Genomic DNA, 20,811 nt, shown 5'->3' with positions numbered 1-20,811 from the left:
TCTTATTACAGCATCTAAAAATGAGAACAACATTTTTTAAATATCACATTTATTTAAAAACTTGCAGAAACTCAATCCACATGTCTTAATTAGGAGCCACTATGAAGAAACACATTTATTGCTTTCATAACTTGTGATCAGGAATAAAATGCCCCTTATTTAAGCTCTACCTAGCAGAAATATTAAAATTAAGTGTGGAGAAAAAGTAGAAGATGGTGATATTCCAAAGATATACAAGAACAGAGTTGGATTGCGATTACAGGGAAATGGACTGTCTTCCACATCCAAACCAAGTCTAGTGAATTTCCTTGGATTATTTTTATGAATATTTGGAAGCTAAATAATGAATTGCTTATTAGACAAAAGGCTTCTCATCATATTGACTCATATTGTAGTTTCTATTTTACACTAAGGAGATTTTCCTATTTGAAAGGGAACTATTCCAGTCAATGGGGTTGCATCACTTTCATGAAAGAAGCTTTTGGAAAATTTTTACTGAAATATAAATAAATTGTTTTGCACAGAATTTGTATCATTGGGCCTGTGGGTCCTGAATATCTAAGGATGCTAACTTGGAGAGCCACAAGTTGAATGTCCTATTACCATTTTGCTGATCTTAAAAACAAATTAACTATATTCCATTATTTGATTTTTGTAACATATACTTGTACAACATTTTGATTTTTTTTTGTTTAGAATCAGTTTTATGGTAGTTCACTTTTCTATATGGATGGTAATCAAATATCAAAAATGAGAAAATATGCAATTCTCTCATGTATACCCTTGTCAGTCTGTACTCTGTTCATGTTGTAAGTTGTTGCTCTTCACAGGGAGAAGGGATGGATGAGCCACAGTGAAAGAACTATTAGAGTAGATAGCACAGGGTGTGGCGTTTCGTGCATGGTTGTGATCAGTTGTGTGTGGAGAGGTCCAGTAGAGGCACAAGAAGCCTGGCAGAGAGCAAGAGATGAGAGTAATCTACAAAAGGTAGTGTATCTTGGATTATGAAGAGTGCATTGTCCTTGAACAGTGACAAAATATTCAGAGGTTCAGCCATGGCTGTGCCACAAACATAGCTGTATTCTAAAAGTTTTTTTTTTTTCTCTCAATGCAGTGCACTTCATTTTCAATGACATCTCCTACTGTTAATTATTAGTTGTCTTCAAAATCTCCAACCCCACTTACATAGCACAGTATGCTGGGCACTATAAAGAGAAAATGAACACCTGGTCCCTATCATTAAAGAGCTAATATGCCTTGAAACCAAAGAGCTGTACAGATGTAAGGTAGCATTATTACTGTAGTAAAAAAAGGAAGAATTGTTCTAAGCAGGCAATTAAACATACAGAGGAAGATTTATAGAACCGAAAATACCCTCAAACCCTAGCTTGTTATCTAACAATGCTTTCATTTATTGTGAAAAATGGTGAATGCAAATACATGCCCTTTATGGTTTGATCATCAACAATTTCAACTTTGCATAAATGGACACCACACTAGAGATAAATCTTGAAGAGTCCAGGCATCCAGCATTGAAAATATCCGTCGATATTTGCTGGTAATTTTGTTATAGCTGCCAAGATTTATATAACCCTACCCTTTTCTCCCACAGTTGAAGAAAAGAACTGAGAGGTTTTACAGAATGGCCTTTTGTTTCTTGGCTCTTAGGACAGCTCAGCCCGAGCTCTAAATAAAGACTCTACTTCCCAGAACAACATTGTTGGTGATTTAATTTAGCCACAAACACCCATTGGCTCATGCCTTCTCGGTGTATGTACCCTTTTAATATCTTAGCATTAAGTTGGAATAAAATGAAGGGCCTGTAACATGGCCCAGCAGCCTCTCGAGATTCATCCTTGGCCCTCTTCCTTGCTCCTGTGCCCCAGTCACAGAAGCCTCTCATTTCTTTCAGACTAACAAACTCCCCCAGCCCCCCAGCACTCATGACTTAGAACATTTATTGCTAGTATATTTATTGGTGAGTATCTGCTTTTCCTGTTCCTTCAACTGCTGTGTTATCTTCATGAGAAAATGTATTGAGTTTTATCCATATGCCTAGTGCCTAGCGCAGAATAGAGGCTCAGTAAATACATATTTATTGGTGTTGTATGGAAGGAGGAAGGACTAAGAGTAGGGCTCAGATAATCATTGGAAATAGAATTCTTCAGTTTTAAAGGATTTAATAATTAAAGCAAATATATGCTGAGGCAAGTTAGACTCCTATGGATGAGCTACATTACTGTGGTGCTGGATAAAATGAGTTTAAGTGAAGGTAATATTATGTATATCTGGCCATTACAAAAACACGAGCAAAATATACTTTATAATATTAAATCTTGAGTAGTGTGTATATGTTGATTAGTTATTATCCTCACTAAACAGATGATCAGGAGGAGTCCATTTCCATATTCAGGAGATATTTTGAGCATCAATCAACTGGAGCTTAAAGGACAAGGGAGAGGAACTTGCTCTTACCCCGTCCCACTCCCACAATTCAGCAGCAGAGTTGATTAAACCCAAAATGATCAAATCACTTTTACTGTGTCAGCCATGGGCTGAAAAAGGCACCTGCACTTTATGAATAGATGAGTAATTGTTTTCAGCCCTGATTCTAAGTACCCTGTTGATTGCTGTCGTGAGATGGGGTTGAAAAAGCACTAGGATTTGAACTGGAACACCTGGATTTGAGTCCTAGTGTCACCGCTTTATTCATTAAACCAGGGACAAGTCACTTCACCTCACCGAGAATGATTTCATTTATGAAGTGGTGCACTGCAGGATTCTTTCCGTATCAAATAATATAGTCTCAGGAAAGTTGTGGGAGAACTGTATGTGAAACTGAAGTGAAGTCTTTGGAGTCGTGTATGTGTTGGCCGTAAGGAATGCTCTTCCCCTTCGTATGAATGCAGGAACTGTGCCCTGTCCCCACTGTGCAGCATCGTCCCTAGGAAATGCATTTTGATGCAGGAGTGATCATCATGCAGCAGTGAATCCACACGCTTTGGGAGTCTGTGGGTGTGGGGAAGGTGACTCTTGAATGGGACATCAGGGAAGTGTTTTTGGAAAGAAACAGCATGATTGTCAGCTGCATGTGGTTTCCGGCTGACATCCCATTTCTTGTTCTGTGGATGCACCTTGTTCTCCTTTCTTGTCCTCGTTTCTGGCTTCTCTTCCTTGCTTCCCTTGTCTCCTCCTTCCTTATCCCAGCCACGCTGTCGCTTTCCCATCCGTGCCGCGGCAGAAGTGCGGTGGGTGAAAAAGGAACTGTATTGACCTTAGGAAGGAGCAGCTGCAAGTATAGTTTTTGACATAAAACAATCCATTATAACCCCTCACTTAGTTTTTTTTTTTTTTAAGTTATCAACTGCATTTGAAGACAAGGAGAAATACATCCCTCAAAGCATTTTTAAATTAATTTTTAAGGTGAAAGAAGTTTTTGGCTTCATTGACAGCTTTTTATTTTTTATCCACTGGTTAATCAAAGGTAGTCTGGGGCTTGCATGGGACAATTAAGTATATAGTTACTATTATATTTATCAAGAGAGACATAGTGTGTACTGTTATTATATTTTAGAAAGAATATTTGCATGTCCTCAAAATTAGAATTTTGCATCTCTGCAATTTAGTAAGAAACTTGAGGGCTATATATTGTAGAGAAAATTGTCATGTATTTCTAAAATAGCTTTAGGTTATAATGTAGAGCAACAAAATCATACATATATGGCTAAGTGCACATATGTGAATGTGTGTGCATGTACATGTGCTCATATGAAGATGTGAAGAAAATATAACACGAGGCACTTATTTCTGGTAGATGGGATTATGGTGAATTTTCTTTATGGTGGTTTTTAGAACATTTTCACAATGATTATGTACTTCATCATAAAAATATCATATAAGTAAATTTTTACATGTTTATAAACTCAAAGAAAAATTGTGCCCTTTGAAATGTAAGGCCTTTACAGCAACAGTATTCCTCCTGTTTTTAAATCACACTTTCAGTACTCAAGTGAGATGTTTCACCTTTAGCAACATGAGGCTTTTAATTAACAGCCAGTGGTGTGTGATTGGACCCCCGATGTGGCATACTTTCACTTGAATTCCTATAATGCAACATACATTCTGGTAATAGCAATGAAGTTGCCAGTAAGTTTTCATAATTAATAAGATTATATAAGAACCTTAGCTTCTCCTCTTTATTTTTTGACAGTAATTAGTCCAAAATATACTTTTACAAGATGCCTCATCTTTTAAAAAAAATGTAGAGATGCATCAGTGGCTAGTACACTCAGTTTAACAACTTTTTATGAAAGGGAGAGAGAAAAAGAGAGGGAGAAGTGAAGGGGGTAGGGAAAAGATAGAAAGAGAGAGGCAGGCACAGGAAGGTTTAATCTACTGGTTCACTCCTCCAACACCCACAATGGCTGGGATGTACAAGGCTAAAGCCAGGAGCTGGCCACGGAATCTGGATCTCCCATGTGGGTGGGGGGGACTAAGTACCTGAGCCTGATTGTATCACCTGATACCTCCCAGGCTACACATTAATGGAAAGCTGGAATGGAGAATGTTAGATGGGCCTCAAACCCAGGCACTCCCATAAGGGGGACAGGTATCCCAAGTGGCAACTTAACTGCCACGCCTAATGCCTTCCCCTAGTCCATCTGTTATTAACTTAAGTTGATTTCATTGATTTAAAAGGGCTAAGAATTTTGTGTTTTGATTTCTTCTCATTAATAAAAAATAAACAGGGCTAACAATTGTATTTCTAAAAGAGAGCTTTACCTGAGTATATACAACCAGCTTTGTGAGTTGATGAATTTGGGTAAGTGTGCATAGAGGCCCTGGGGACAGCCACCTGATGTTGGGGAGCTCACTCTACAAGATTTAACCCTAGCTGCTGTCCTGGATGGCGTGTCCCATTTACAAATTAGCACCAAACCTCTGCTAGGTTTCTACTATTAGGTAAAAAGTGCTTGGGGTATTATTATTATAACATAATGCTTACTCCTTATCTTTATCTCATGGCTTCACAAAGCACCATGATGAAGTTGATGAATTAGGTTAGTTAGGCACATGCTATCATGTCAGTGGTACATTTTCTGTCACATTTTTTGTGGACATTGTATGGAAATAATAGTGTTTTCTTATTTCTTCTGTAGTTTTAGGAAAACACCTAAGTGTCAGCTGTATAACTTGCTCAACAAACTTTTCCTACTGATTGACATTGTATTTTCCATTTTTGCTTTAAAATTATACTTGAGTCTGTCTACAGCATGTGCTGACTTCTTGAGTATACCCTGGGCTTAATCTGATGTGGCCATGACATTCAAAGTCCTTAATTCTCTGTGCATGCTTTTAGAGAAGAGTAGGGAGGGAGGGAGGAAGGAAAGAGCAGGAGGTGGTTTGTTTTAATCTCACTGTCTCTTACACCCATAGATCTCCGGACCTTCCACATTTTCCATCTTTCTTATTCCTTTTTTTTTTTTTTTTTTGCACTTTCACATTCTCATACCCAAGAGTAAATAGAAAAGGACAGAACTTCCACACTTAGTAAGTATGAACAACAGGAAGAAAAATTATACTAACAGTCTTAACTATTCATAAATAATAGCTGTTTTTGTTCAGTATCATACTTTGAAAAGGAGTTAGACTAGAAGTTGAAAACTTGGATAGAAAGCTCTCTTCGTATATACTGCTGGGTTTCTGGAAGTTTCTCTGTATCAAGATGTCTGCCTCATTTAACAATAAATTGTTAATGCTACTTAAAAATATATTAATTTAGTTTTCTTAAAAATAGCATCCCTTTCTTCTGACTTTTTAGTCCTATTTTCCCTATCTCCCAAAGCACATATTTGGAGAGATTTACATTCTTTAACACGTTAGAACCTAAATAACTTAGGCAATCTAATATTAATTGAAAGAGCTTTTATTAAGTTACTCAGCAGTAATACTTTAAATTGCATAAAATATAGTTGAATAAAAATTGAAAGGTCACAAATTAAAGGGTCAAGAAAAATTTTAATAAGAAGCATTTCCACATTCAGGTTATCTGTGATCATTCTGGAGGAATAATTTAATGGTCTTCGCAATGTACGGAAGCATTTTCTTAATGACAAATTCTGCTCTAAAGCCATTTTTTTCTTCATAAAATAACTATATAAAATAGGAAGTGTCTCTTTTCCAACTTTCACTGTTTAATAAAAAATGATTCTTAAAATATTGATTCTTATACTAGTCATTGGCATATTTTTTCCTAGTGGTAGCGATACAAACTGTTCTTCGTAGAGTGTTTTGCATTTTGTAATGCTTATGAAGTGTAAGGACTTCCAATGTTTCCACTTTGATACTGCTTTTGATCATGGTTGTCTTTGGATAAGCGTTAACATACATATTGAATTAATGCCCAGCTGTTTTAGGGCTCAATCAGTGGCCAAATTGATCTTGAAGATGGTGCAGCTTCACTTGAGATGAATGGATCAATTAGATTAGAGAGTAGGAGGGAGTCCATTAGTGTTAAATGCCTCAAACTTCAAGTTTACAGGTTTGAGTCCTTTCGATTTATACCATATGTAGTAGTCAAAATCAGTACTTTACAAGTATTTAACAAAAGTATACACTTAATCATGTTTCCTTTAAAATGTAGTCCAAATAAAGATGGAAATGCACACTTCACATTCATTTATAAACTGTGCAAGATTTACTAACTATGAAATCGTGCTTGATAGAATTTATTATGTGTAAGAATAACTTTAACTGTCATTCTGTCACTGTGCTTATTTGAAAAACGCCATTTCCCACCTGAGCACTACTGAACACAGGGGTAGATTTCAGTATCTGTTTAGTGCATGTAAATTGTAGGAATGGAATAATATGGAAACCATTCTTTCATGTTCTGAAAAAAAAAAAAACCTTATTGTTGTAGATTTCTAAGTTTGAGTCTTTCACTTGCTAGTATACATGGAGTAAATGAAACACTTACTGTCAATTGCTCAGGTTGGAAGTGAGCTAGCCCTTACCCAAAGACTCAACTTCTTCCTCCTCCAGATTACTCAGGTTAGTGTAAATGTATGAAAACATTGAAGTTATAGAAGTTGGACTAGTGTTGCAGTGTGGCAGATCCAGCTGCTGCTTGTAACACTAGCATCCCATAATCAAAGTGCTGGTTGGAGTCCCAGCAAATCTACTTCCAGGCTAGTTTTTTGATGATGTGCTTGGGTAGGCAGCCAAAGATGGGCTGAGTACTTGGGAGTACCCATGTGAGAAACCAGAATGGAATTCCTGGCTACTGGCTTCCACATGGCCCCAGACCTGACTGTTGTGTTCACCTGGATAAACCTGGTAATGGAAGATCTCTGTCTCTGTGTCTCTCCCTGCCTCCCTGTCTCTCTTGCTATGCCTTTCAAATAAATAGATATATCATTAAATTAAAAAATAAGGAAGTGAAGATAATCATTAAATTTGTTTCCCCCCTTATATGATCTTCAGAAAGTATCTTTCAACTCTTTTCAAAAATGTTGGAGTGGGGCTGGCGCCATGGCTCACTTGGTTAATCCTCTGCCTGCAGCGCCGGCATCCCATATGGGGACTGGTTCTAGTTCGGTTGCTCCTCTTCCGGTCCAGCTCTCTGCTGTGGCCCAGGAAAGCAGTGAAGGATGGCCCAAGTCCTTGGGCCCTGTACCTGCATGGGAGACCAGGAGGAGGCACCTGTTTCCTGGCTTTGGATTGGTGCAGCGTGCTGGCCGCGGTGGCCACTTGAGGGGGGTGAACCAGCGGAAGGAAGACCTTTCTCCCTGTCTCTCTCACTGTCTGTAACTCTGTCAAATAAATAAATAAATAAATAAAAATTGTTGGAGTAACTTGGACAGTGTTTAATATAGTAAAAGAACACAGTTGCATATTATATAAGGAAAACAGTAGTTTGTCCCATCTAATTGCCATGGAAATGGAGGAATTTGGTGCGTTGGTTATTTTTCCTCATAGTGAACATTTTTAATTCAGTCAGATTGTTCCCATGTCCTAGACTTTGACAGGAAAAACACAAGGTGTCTTGTCCTTTGGTGTTATTTTCTTAAAGTTGCAGGATTCCTCTGATAATTTTTCTTCATTTGTGCTTGGTAGGGTTCCTAGTATCCTCTGTGATAGGCTGAATGCTGGTGGTGAAGATGGTAGCATTGCTCAAAACACTCAGAATAGAATGAAAATCACAGCCCCAAGGCGTTCCCTTAGGAATGGAAAGGTAGAAGGTGCCAGTCCACTTTGAGAGACCTTGCCCTAATGCAAACTTACCAAATATTGGGCAACATAGGGAAAAATGCCCTAAACCTAACAGCGTGCCTTATTTTTCTTTTTAACTTTACAAAAGCAAAAACATGCCACTACTGTATATTGACTGAGAAATGCCACGAATAACATTCTAGACCATTGTTTTAGTGCCAGTATTTTCAGGTATACTGGGAAATGTTACTGTTTAAATGATTTTGTTTTTAAGGATGTACAACCACAAAATATACAACTTTTGGCTTAAGTATGATGAATATACATTTTTATGTATGAATATACATTTCCTGTGGTTTATTTTTTCCTATTTGAAGAGAACACGATATTATCTCTTACTCTTTCTCTGGGCTATTGGGAATATGATAGCTCCTCAATTACATTTGAAAGACATTAAGTCTTTTAAATGGCTATTGTACAAAATACAAATTAGCAGTCTTGTAGCACAGTAATGTGTAGCTAACTTTTTTGCAAAAATAAAGTGAAGGTGTTTTTTTAATCCAATTTAAGAAATTAAATCTTTAAAATGAGGGAATACATTTTAACATTGTAGGAATTTGTGAAATAGAATAGCAGACTCAGTTCAGGTGTGTTCAGATGAGTAGCAAGATTCATGTTGGTAATATTCAAGAAGGTTCAGTGGACAAATAGAACATTGAGTATATAAAATACTCCACATCAGACTAAAATTATTTTAAAAATTAAAATTTTCCCCGTTTATTTAAGTTTTCTTATGTTAGATTTGTTCCCGTAGCAGAATATTGAGTTTGTGTGTACTTGTGTGTGTACACTTATTTGCAGATATTTTTCAAAGCAGTAATCTCCCAAACCTTCCCTTAATCTCTCCAGTATCTAAAATGAGGTGATACAAAACTCCCAGGTGTCTACTACATGTTAGATCTGTTGACACTGGTGTGGTTGCATGGGTGGTAGTGGGAAGAAGAAAAATGATAATACAGGATTTATGTGCTGCACCATTAAGGTGGTCTCGGCTGCTTTCAATTCTTTTAAAGAATGGTACTTTCTCAAATGAGAAGGATTAAATAAGTGCCTTTAAAAAAAGAGAAACAATCTGTTGACAGAATCTGGTATGAAGAGTTATTATAAAAGATAAGAGGATCAGTGCCAGAAAGAGAATGGGGGTGGAGAATCTAATAATTAAATTTCTTAAGATGTGCCTGAAAAATTATAGGGATTTTCCCATTTAAATTTATCTTGTAAAAACTCCCAAGAGGAGGAGGATGGTTTTTTGTTGCAGCTGGTTAGGATTTAGGAGCAAATGCCTGGAAAAAATGACTTTGAGATGCATTTTTTAAACTTTAAAACATTTCAAATCTTTGTTCAAACCTGACTTCTGATGGAAAATACTCACACATACGTTAGGCCTGCCCCGTGGGCTGCTTCCCTGTTTTCTCCAGAGTGGATTTACTGACAACTGCTGCCTTTGCTCCTTAAAGCTGCTGAATTCCTTCAAGGAAAGCGGAGTCATTAGGAAATATACTAGAATAGGGGAAAGTAGGTCATTTTATTAGACTTGGCAAAATTTCTGCTAGCTTCAGATTCATGAGAGCTGTGGCTCTCCAACTGTAGACTTCATCGAACTTCCCTGGAGAGCTTATTCAAACACAGATTTCTAGGCCCTCCTGGAAGAGTTTCTGATTCTGTCATTTTGAGCTGGGGCCTGGGAATTTACATTTCTGCCAAGGTCAACACTTTGAGAATTGCTACAGTAGTGCAAGCTTAGAGAAGACACATTGGACAAGTCTTGCTGTAGCAGGTAGCATCACAGTTGTACAGATATGGGGACTACCAATGGTTTGTTATTATACTGTAGTTGGCCTTGAGAGTTAAGCTTCTGTCCAACACCATGAAGTAAGAAATAGTATGTCCATACGGGAAAGTCACCTGTCCAGAACTCACTTCCCTTAACTGCCCACAGTGTGACTATATTTGAATTTCAGTTTTCATGTGTTTGGCTCTGAAACTTCACTTCTTTGAATGAGAACATCTATGTTATTGGTATTCAGAGGATCTTACATTTCCTTATATTTTTACCAAGGAAAAAAATGATTTCCAAAATTATATTCTGACCTCACATCCTCCACTCATAGCAGTTTTATGTACAGGTAGTGGTAAGGCACAAATGCAAGAGGAGAGATCTAAATTCTGTCAAATGATTTTAACCAATTAGGAGAAAAGAGACAAACTATTAGTTAATGAGAAACACCTATGGGTCAGGACCTATGCTGAGAAGAGATTTTATCTACTCATAAATGAATAGTTCCCATCTACTCATAAATGAATGTTTCCCAAAGAAACTTACTACCTTTAAATATTTATATTCATTTTTATTCAGTCTAGTGGTAAGGAGTAATGTACTTTTCCTGGTATATAAGTTACTCAAACGTTCCTAAGTAATATATTCATCCATCTATATCTGAGAGAAAAAATTTTTATTACCATTATTGTAAATCACAGATATGAGAAAAAAATCAGGAAAGTAACTCAAACTGAACCATGGACAATGGTCATTTAAAGTTATTTGGAGGGAAAGAATGTGGCTTCGCGGTTAAGACACCCAAGTCACACATCACAGTTTCTGAGTTTGACACTTTGCTCTGGCTCCTGGTCTTGGTAATGCAGACATCAAAACAGGCCAGGACATTAAGTGATTGGGTTACTGCCTTCCATGTGGGAGACCTGAATTGAGTTCCTAGGTCCTGGTTCCAGCATTCTCTGACCATTGTAGCCATTTGATGAGTGAACCAGTAGATGGGAACTTTGTCTCCTATCTCTTTGTTTTTAAATTAAATTATTTTGAAAGGATTTTTATTACCAATATAAGCTTAGTAGATATAAAAATGCTAATTTAATTATTTTAATATTTAATTTTTAAACATAATTTAATGGAAATTCAACTTTATGAAATATGAAGGGGCACAGCAGATTAAGCCACCACTTATGGTGCTGGCTTCCCATATGGGAATGTCAGTTTGAGATTCAGCTTCTCTGCTTCCAAACCAGCACCCCACTAATTCATCAGAGAAGGCAGGAAGGATGGTTCAAGTTCTTGGGCCCTTGCCACCTATGTGGGAGACTGTGATGGAGTTATTGGATCCTACTTTGGGTCTAGCACAGTGCTGATTGTTGCAGGCATTTAGGGAGTAAAGCAGCAGATAGAAGATCTCTTTCTCTAAGATCTCTTTCTCTGCCTTTCCCCCTTTCTTGTTACTCCTCCTTTGAAATAAATAAATACATAAATAAATACATCATTTAAAAAAATATAAAAAATGTTCTCACTGAGAGATTTTTGTAATGTGTTATTTAAATATCAAATTTCAGTGGAAATTTTTGGTACTCATCTGAACATCTAAGTGGCAGAGCCCATGTGCTGTGTATAATTTTATACTAAATGCTTGCTTGTAGTGCTGCAGATTATTTATCATATGATGGGAGCCAGTAAGTATTCATTTAACAAGTCATAAAGGTTTGCTTCTTGTTTTTTTGAAAGCTTTTATTTAATAAATATAAATTTATAGGTACAGCTTTTGGAATATAGCAGTTCTTCGCCCCATACCCACCCTCCCATGCACACTCCAATCTCATCTCTTACTCCCTTTCCCATCCCATTCTTCATTAAGATTCATTTTAAATTATCTTTATATAAAGAAGAACAACTCTATACTAAGTAAAGATTTCAACAGTTTGCACCCACACAGAAACACAAAGTATAAAGTACACACAAAGTATAAAGTACTGTTTGAAGACTAGTTTTACTGTTAGTTCTCACAGTACAACACATTAAGGACAGATGACCTACATGGGGAGCAAGTGCACAGTGACTCCTGTTGTTGATTTAACAATTGGCACTCTTATTTATGCCGTCAGTAATCACTCAAGGCTCTTGTCATGAGTTGCCAAGGTTATGGAAGCCTCTTGAGTCCACAGACTCTGTCAGTATTTAGATAGGGCCATGAACAAAGTGGAAGTTCTCTCCTTCCTTCAGAGAAAGGTACTTCCTCCTTTGATGGCCCCTTCTTTCTACTGGGGTCTCACTCACAGAGATTTTTCATGTAGACCATTTTTTGCCACAGTCTTAGCTTTCCCTGCCTGAAATGCTCTCATGGCCTTTTTAGCCAGATCAGAATGCCTTAAGGGCTGATTCTGAGGCCAGAGTGCTATTTAGGGCTTTTGTCATTCTGTGAGTCTGCTGTGTGGCCTGCTTCCCATGTTGGATCATTCTCTCCTTTTTAATTCTATATATTATTATTAGCAGACACTTGGTCTTATTTTTGCTTCTGTTGAGTTACAAGCCTCTTACTTTTAGCTCCAATCAAACTGTTAAGTTTTGTGAGTTAAAAATTGGCTAAGGTGCTTGTTTACATAGGAGTTTGAACAGGTGTGTTGTAAGTTTCATTTTATTTAAAAATATATTAACAAATTTAATTATTGATTTCCTTTTCTAGGCATATTTTAAAATATGATAGGTTATTCTATTTTAAAATGTGATTTTTTTATAGTTTGGCCTTTTCCTCTCTTGCCACTTACCTCCTTACAGGGCTGCATTTCTAAGTGAAATTATTGAAAGAAAAAAAAGGTACAAGATTTTCAAGGTATAACTCCTCACAGAGCACCCGTCTAAAAGAGGAAAATGTATCATGCATGCTAAGGGTTATCTGTGGTTCAATGAGAGTTGAAAATAGAAGCATGTGTTGAACTGCAAGTCAATTGTGGAGAATGTACTAGAGTACAGTATGACAGGTGTGAATGTTATCCTCAAAGTGAATAAATGAGAAGCTATAAAAAGTATATGTAGCCACCACTCATTATGTTATACAGTGTTCCTGTTGATGTAAAGCAAGTGTTAGGATGAAAAGAACTAGTTTGTGTAAAGCTGTATATTCTGATAATTTAAGATTTAACTCTGACCTGAACAACATTTTCCCATGAAAAATTTTAACTAAATGATTATAATTTTTTTCTTTTCATAATGCCTACTAAGATTTTTTAAATAATAATAAACTTTATTATGGAAACCATAAAATGCCAGCTGGAACTATACTTTAATATTACATAGATTTTATTCATAGATTAAAAATTACATTGTTAAGCATATAAGGGATACTAATCTCAATGATACTTGTTTTATATATGAAAAATAAGTTCTAAAGATTGCACATATGCATCACTTCTGATTTACCCTTGTGTGGAGTATAAGAGTATGGTTGATTTCTTTCAATTCTTAAAACCTTGTATAGAAAATCCTTGGTTTTATATAGGTTATGCATGAATAGGCTCTGATTTCAGCTGATTTTATTTCATATAAAAATGCAACCTTCACAACTACACATCAGTCTCAAATGTGTTATCATAGTTCACTACTTAAAAATCATGTTTTTTGAACTATATTCATAGCTGATTGACCTGAAAAATATATAAAGCTTTATTATTTGCATCTACTGAAAGAATTTAAATAAATGCCTGAATAAAAACTGAAAACACATGTATGATAAAGCACCATATCCTGTTCAAAGATGAGACAGATTGGAAAAGAGTATCTGTGATACAACAACATTCAATGGGTTAATATCTAGAACATGAGGAAACATTCCTTTAAATTCAAAAGTAAAAGGGGAAACAAGAAAAAGGTATACAGATGTTGAATGGTGAATTTATCCAATAAAGGAGTGACAAACATTGACAAATGGCATGCTAACTATTTATCTAGGAATCAGAAATCAAAACAGTGATTTTTTTTTCCCAGAAACCTTTTATTTAAGGCTTACAAACTTCATACATTTCATAATTACAACTTTAAGACCATGGTGATTCCCACCATACCTGCCCACCCACCGACCCCTCTCCCTTCTCCCTCTTCTATTCCCATTCTTACTTTTCACTAAATCTATTTTCAATTACCTTTATACACATATGATTAACTCTATGAGAAAGGCTGTTAGTGCCTCATGTTGGCTTTCTCACAGTGGTATGGGAAAGCAGTTGGTCTTCATACACCAGTGGTGGGCATGAGGATTTGTGAAGCCTTGTTGGTAGAACAGTTTGAGGGTAAAACTTTAAAAATTAAATTAGGTAAACCTTTGATTCCAGCACTCAAATGGTTTTTTCTCTCCTAGAGAAGTGCATTGGCATGTATATATATTGCAGAATTATAATAGCTAAAATAAAGATATCTAATGGCCTTTGCTATGGATTGTGTCCCCCCACCACCACCCCAAATGCAGATGACGAAGTCTTAACTCCCAATGTGACTTTATATGGAAATAGGGCCTTTAAGGAGGTATTTAAGGTGAAATGAGATCATAAAGAACCTGATAGGGTAGGGTTGGTGTCTTCATAAGAAGAGATGCTAGAGAGTTGGCATGGTTTGTGGGCTCTGTCTCTTGCTCTGGCTACACATGTACAAAGAAAAAGTGTTGTTGAACTTTCAACAGCACCCTGTGAGAAAAGAAATGATTTTTTGTTAAGGCTATCTGGTATGTGACAAAATGGGTCTACAAAAACTTCATGGACGGATGGATGTTTGGCATCTGTGTAAAGATGCTGGTTGAGACACCTGCATCCTATTTCAGTGTGCCTGTGTTCGAGTCCTGGCTCTACTGCCAGTTCTAGCTTCCTGCCAAGGTACACCATAGAAGGAAGCAAGTGATAGCTCAAGTAGTTGCCTCCCTATTTCCCACAAGGGAGATATGGACTGGATTTCCAATTCCTGGCTTTGACTCAGCCCGCTCCAGCCATTGTGGGAATGTGGCAAGTGAATCAACTGTATCTGTCCCTCTGCCTCTCAAATAGATAATTTAAAAAAAATTCATGGGAAGTCACATTATGAAAAATGAATTTCAGTTTTTAACAAAGGTTAACTTACCTTTGGCTTCTGTTTTCTCATAAACTTTTCTGAAGTACCCTTGTATTTTACTGCAACAATCCAAACTGATTAACACAGTCATCAATGAGAAATGTTTAAATATTCTATGATGATCATATTACACAATGTTAGACTGCAATTGAAATGGTATTGAAGCTTCATATGCCAGAGAATATTCCTTATCCCATTGCTATCTATGATTTTTTATGAATATGTTATTTCCTTGTTGAGAGGAAATAATTCCTATACCAGAACATTCTGGTTGTTGCCTGCAATGTGTTCAACAGATGCCCACTTCCCCTTTCTTTTTCAGCTCATCCTTTGACTATGGACTAAAGTAGGAATTACATAGCCCAACTATTTCCTCCTTAGAAAATGTATTGCATGTTTTATAATAGCTATATTTTAAATTTGTTACTTTTATAAAAAGTGCATGCAAAGTTTCAATAATAAAACAAGAATTTCTCTGCAGCCTTCAAGGAATTTAAGGAATAGGCCATTATCACATGTTTCTGTATCCCTAAACAACATAAAGATACTTTGAAAAGTTCATGGAAAATGGAACTGAAAGTATGTTGGTACAAAAACTTTGAAGCTCATGAGCACTTTTGCATAATATACATTTTTCAAGAACTTTTGAATTAGCTTCTTATATTGTGTAGATATTTTTGTTTTCTAAGTGAAATCTGTAATGGCTCTTTTCCTGTAACCTACATTTTGCTTAGCCTTTTGGATTTTATTCAACTGTGTTGACACAATTAGCTGGTGATCTTTCCTTGTCACTGTTGTAGAGCAGTGGTTTTCAAATGGTGTTGACTAAATGTATGTTTTACTTGGAAACCAGTGTAGCTAACATGCAGAATTAAAGGGCTGAAATTTCAATTAGTTTTTCTACAATCATGAAAACACTTTTAAATATATGTAACAAAGTCTTCCATAGTAAATTCTCTATTAAATCTCTTCCACTTGCTCTTTTAGAAGTTAGTTTCAGTAGGTTTAGGGTTGTAACTTGACAATTTCAGCATGTTGAAAAATTATCCCACTTTCTTTCTAGCTTCTAAGATTGCTGCCAAAATATTAGCTGTTAGCCTGTTTGTAATTCCTATGTAGGTGATGGATTTTCCTGTAACTATTTTTAAGAACTTCTATCTTTTGGATACTACTATACTTACAGATTTTTTTTTAATTCTTCCTGCTTAGCTAAAATGTTTGATAACTGTTGATTATTCTGGAAAACTGACAGAAATGATCTCCTTAAATATTTCCTCTCCTAATTTGTCTTTGGATGCTGACTGATACGTCTTATACCATGTTCCTGTACCCTCCATGACTGTTTCTTTTTTTTTTTTTTTTAAAGATTTATTTATTTGAAAGAGTTATAGAAAGGGGGACAAAGGGTTGGGGGGGAGCAAGAGAGCATGCACTAGCTAGCTTTAATTCACTGGTTCACACTCCTGAGGTGGCTGTAATGGCCAGGGCTAGGCCAGGCTGAAGCCAGGAGTTTCTTCTGGGTCTCTCACAGTGGGTCACAGAGGCCCAAGTACTTGAGCCTCTTCCACTGCTTTCCCAGGCCAATAGTAGGAAGCTGGGTAGGAAATGAAGCAGCTGGATCTCTACCCAGCCCCCATAAAGGATGCAGCTGTGCTCACTGTGTCAATACCTCCATGACTTAATTGTTTCATATTTTTGATCTCTGAGTTTCTCTGGCCAGCATTTGGATTATATCTCAAATCTTATCTCTCTTTTGTTAATTTTTTCTTCAACCCTTTCTAAAATGCTATTTAATGTATTCATTTGATTTTTGATTTCAAGCATGATATTTTTCCTTTGTTTTACATAAGACCAGCTTGCTTATGCTTATGATTCCTTATTCTTTGTTTTTAAGCCTTTTTGCTTTGTTTTGTTTTGTGTTTTTTGTAGTCTGTTTTAAAATTCTAATGTGCAATGTTGCCTGTTTTTTTTTTTTTTTTTCTGAAGCCTGGCAGTCTTATTCAAAGTGCCTTGAGATGTTTTGTTTTGTTTTCAAGGTCACTTTCTGTAGAACTCTGATGATTTGAGAAGTTTCTTGTGTTTTTCATATTTTGGGAAGTAAGGAGGTATGAATTGTGATATAATTCCCACCTAATTCCTCTTTAACCCCTAGTCAAGATATTCAGGTTTCTTGTTGTCCTTTCCCATGTGTTGGGTTTATTTTAAACACTGTTGTACTGAAGCGATATTTTTTATTTCCTAGCTCTTTGTGAATATCTACTATGAATTTCTATATGTTCCTTACCTTTGATATTCCCTTTGGGTGTTTCCTTTCTCTTGTACTCTGTGCAAATGAATTATATGAGTTTTGTCAGATACTCTCAGATTAAGAGCTGGGTGCAGTGCTTGCTAACTTTCTCAGTCCCTCTTTTATTTTCATGTTAGCCTCTATAGACTCTTTATGGTCTTTGATTCATAACTTTAATTTTTTAATTGAAAATGTTTTCTGGCCTTGCTAAGTTTCTCATTTGGAGTTCCTTTCATCTTGCTAGAAGTCAATGTTTTCAGATCATCATTAACATTTTTTTAAAAATCCACTTTTAATGTGCTTTTTAAAGTCCTTGTTAAGACTGTATGTTATTTTCAGATTTATCTCATGATTGTATCACTCTAGTTCTTTGATTTAGAGGTTGCTTGCCTCTATAAATTGACTTTATGAAAATTCTTACTAAATGTAATTTTAGGGATGAAAAATGTCACAAATAAGAAGTTAGTGGCTATTGAAATGAGATATTCACTGAGATTTAAGAATCAAATTTGGGGTCTATTAACTTTGACAGAATAATTAGAATGCTGTCATTTTTCAAACAGATAGAAACACATGAATACTAGATTGGACAGAGTGGCTGCTCAGAATCTCCTGAGAATCATGATTATTTAGAATTAGTAAATTACTGAATGCATATTCTTTAAAAATAGAAACACTTTGGTAAATGTGTTGGTAATTAAGACCTCTAAACCCAGTCCCTCTGCGTTGCTGTTTCAGCAGTGACGAGGCTGCGTATTGACCTTTCTGCAGCCTTTTAAATAAGCGTGGTTTGTGGTGCTGAATTCTAACTCATGTACCAAGTGTCTTTGCGTTTAGGGAATAGTGAAGTGCTGCTGACAACTTTGCAATAGAACTTCTGAACCTTTCCATGACATCTAAATGTTAGTACAGTGTTACCATCCTGAAACACTAATTTAAAGAGTCTTTAGAAGACTAAATATCTACAGTTTAGGTTTTCATGAACATCTGGCTGACGACAAGTTAGTAGCATATTAGCATTTGTAAGACTGAGACATTCTTCAGGACATAATTTTTATTTCAAATTGCACTGTTTTGCCTATCCTTCATTGTTTATAAAGGTGATTCAAAAAGTTTGTGGAAAAAAACAGGGTTTACAGTATCAGTTTATTTTGTTCTTCATTTATCTTTTTGGCACTTAGATTTTTTTCCATAGTAAGTATAAATGCATATTAAGAAAAAAACATGCATAGATTAAAAAAAAATACATCAAAATAAAATCATACCTTTTAAAATAATTTTTTATTTATATAAGTGAACAAATTTCATGTATTTCATATATACAGATTTAGGAGTGTAATGACACTTCCCAATCTACCCTTCCTCCTGCCATGCTCTCCATCATCTTTCCTTCTTCCTTTCTTATTCTTACTTTTAATTTTTCTAATGGCATACTTTCAGTTTATTTTATAATCATAGGATTAACCACCCACTAGATAAGGAATAGCTTTTCTTTTAATTCTTTAACAGTAAAGACAAGGACTGTAAACAATCATATCTCAAAATGTCATTTTCAATTTCTTTCATATATAATTATGGCTAAGACCTATATTTATATTTTTTACAAAAGATTTATTTGAAGAGGATGGACGGGGAGAGAGAGAGATAGAGAGAGATAGAGAGAGAGAGAGAAAGAAAGACCTTCCATTCCCTGGTTAACTCCTCAAAAGACCACAAAAGCTGGGACTGTGCTAGGCTAAAGCCAGGAGCCTGGATCTCCATCTGGGTCTCCCACATAGGTGACAGGGGCCCAAACCATTGAACCATCTTCTGCTGCTTTCCCAGGTCCAGTAGAAAGGGGGTGGGTCAGAAATGGAGTAGGCAGTATTCAAACTGACTTTCCAGTATGTATGGGATGCCAGCATTGCAGGTGACAGCTAAGCTCCCTGCACCAAACACTGGACCCTGGGAACTATGTTTAAATTAGAATTTAATCTTCAAAAAAAAAAAAAAAAAACTGGCCTAAGTAATCATCAAAAACTAGGGTTTTATGCTTTATAAAATATAAGTAAATTGTCGGTGTTTATGGAAGTAGTTGTTTGTGGTAAAGAAGAGATTGAGAATTAGTACATTAGGAATGAAACAAATATATGTTTATCTTTCTAATAAATGAATAGCTAATATAGATGTGTGCATTTATCTGTGTATATCCTTAAGAATAGAGCTAGTTCAGGTTAATCCAGGTCTCAGATAGTGGTCAATCATGTCCAACAATGTGTGTGGTTTCCTTTGGTATAATCCCAGTATTTGGTGTTTGCATATTTGATACTCACTGGTTAGTTTACATTTTCTCTCTGTTTCACTGAAAATACAATGTAATGTTAGATTTGATGGTGTGATGTTGTAGTTCTGTTACTTTTCTTCTGATTTTCCTACTTAATAAATATAAATGGCAAGGTCGCCTTACTAGTGAATTCGTTCTTCGTGTGGAAAAGAAGTAACTAAAGGTAACTGAGCCGCTGTTTGCCTTGACGTTTTGAGAATTAGTAAACCTTGCTGGGGACAACTGAGATTTTCTATTCCTTGAGACTCATAGGCTGTTCTGTCTTTTTTTAAAAAAAAAAAAACAAGATTTATTTAAGTCAGAGACCTCCTGGCGGAGTGGCCAGGTAGTGGCTCCAAGAGAGGCAAAACCTGAAGGAGCTGGTAGAACTGGGGTTTTAAAGCACAATTTTTGGGGAAAAAACTAAAACTGACCATCATTAGTTAGAAGGCAGGTACAAAACCCACCAAAAGACCTGATTTATAATCTTGTTTGCCCTGACTGGGTTGCTCTTGATACAGTACGAAGCCATCCAGGGCTGGGGTGGGATAGGTTATTTGTTGTCACAATAAACTGAGCTCAGGAGGATGGAATTGCAACTCCCTTGCTAGTCTCACGATAGGATTGGAAGTGCTCAAGGTGTAGGGCAGGCACTTTTGACCTTACTAAAGATAACTCTTTGGAGAAACAAGCATTTTGCACCTTCAGTTTCCACTGGGACCAACCAGATGGCCTATTAACCCTTCTGACTCCTCACATTGCCTCCCCTAGAAGAGTGGACCCTAATTTCTGTTAGGGGGTGTTGGAGGACAACCACTCAGGCTTCTTTAAGCTGAGTGGGGTGGAATTTCACTGTTTCAAGTCTGGAGACAATGAGTCTCACAAACAGATTAAATATACAGGGTTTAAAACAAAGGGCAGTCATTATTAAAGGACCTAAGAAAGGTGCTGTCCAAACCATGAGAGAGTTTTCCCATTGAGAGGCAAATATAAACTGACAGGAGCAGCTTGATAATAATCAGGTGGGCTTTAAGACCTGGCCAGGTATGAGGCCCAGACCTATCTATCTCTTCA

The 20,811-nt window shown here is 36.3% G+C and overlaps 1 protein-coding gene and 1 pseudogene across 6 annotated transcripts in view; both read left to right on the top strand.

Annotated features, from left to right (window-relative positions):
* PARD3B (par-3 family cell polarity regulator beta) overlaps positions 1-20,811 on the top strand; it is a 1,151,792-nt gene that overhangs the window by 296,954 nt on the left and 834,027 nt on the right. The gene's annotated exons all lie outside the window — the stretch shown is intronic.
* LOC127491715 (heterogeneous nuclear ribonucleoprotein C-like) overlaps positions 1-20,811 on the top strand; it is a 57,539-nt pseudogene that overhangs the window by 13,839 nt on the left and 22,889 nt on the right.

This window comes from Oryctolagus cuniculus, chromosome 3 (assembly GCF_964237555.1).
Source record: "Oryctolagus cuniculus chromosome 3, mOryCun1.1, whole genome shotgun sequence".
Classification (NCBI taxonomy): domain Eukaryota; kingdom Metazoa; phylum Chordata; class Mammalia; order Lagomorpha; family Leporidae; genus Oryctolagus; species Oryctolagus cuniculus.
Note: the sequence above shows the minus strand (reverse complement) of the source record. Positions and strands in the feature narration are given on the sequence as shown.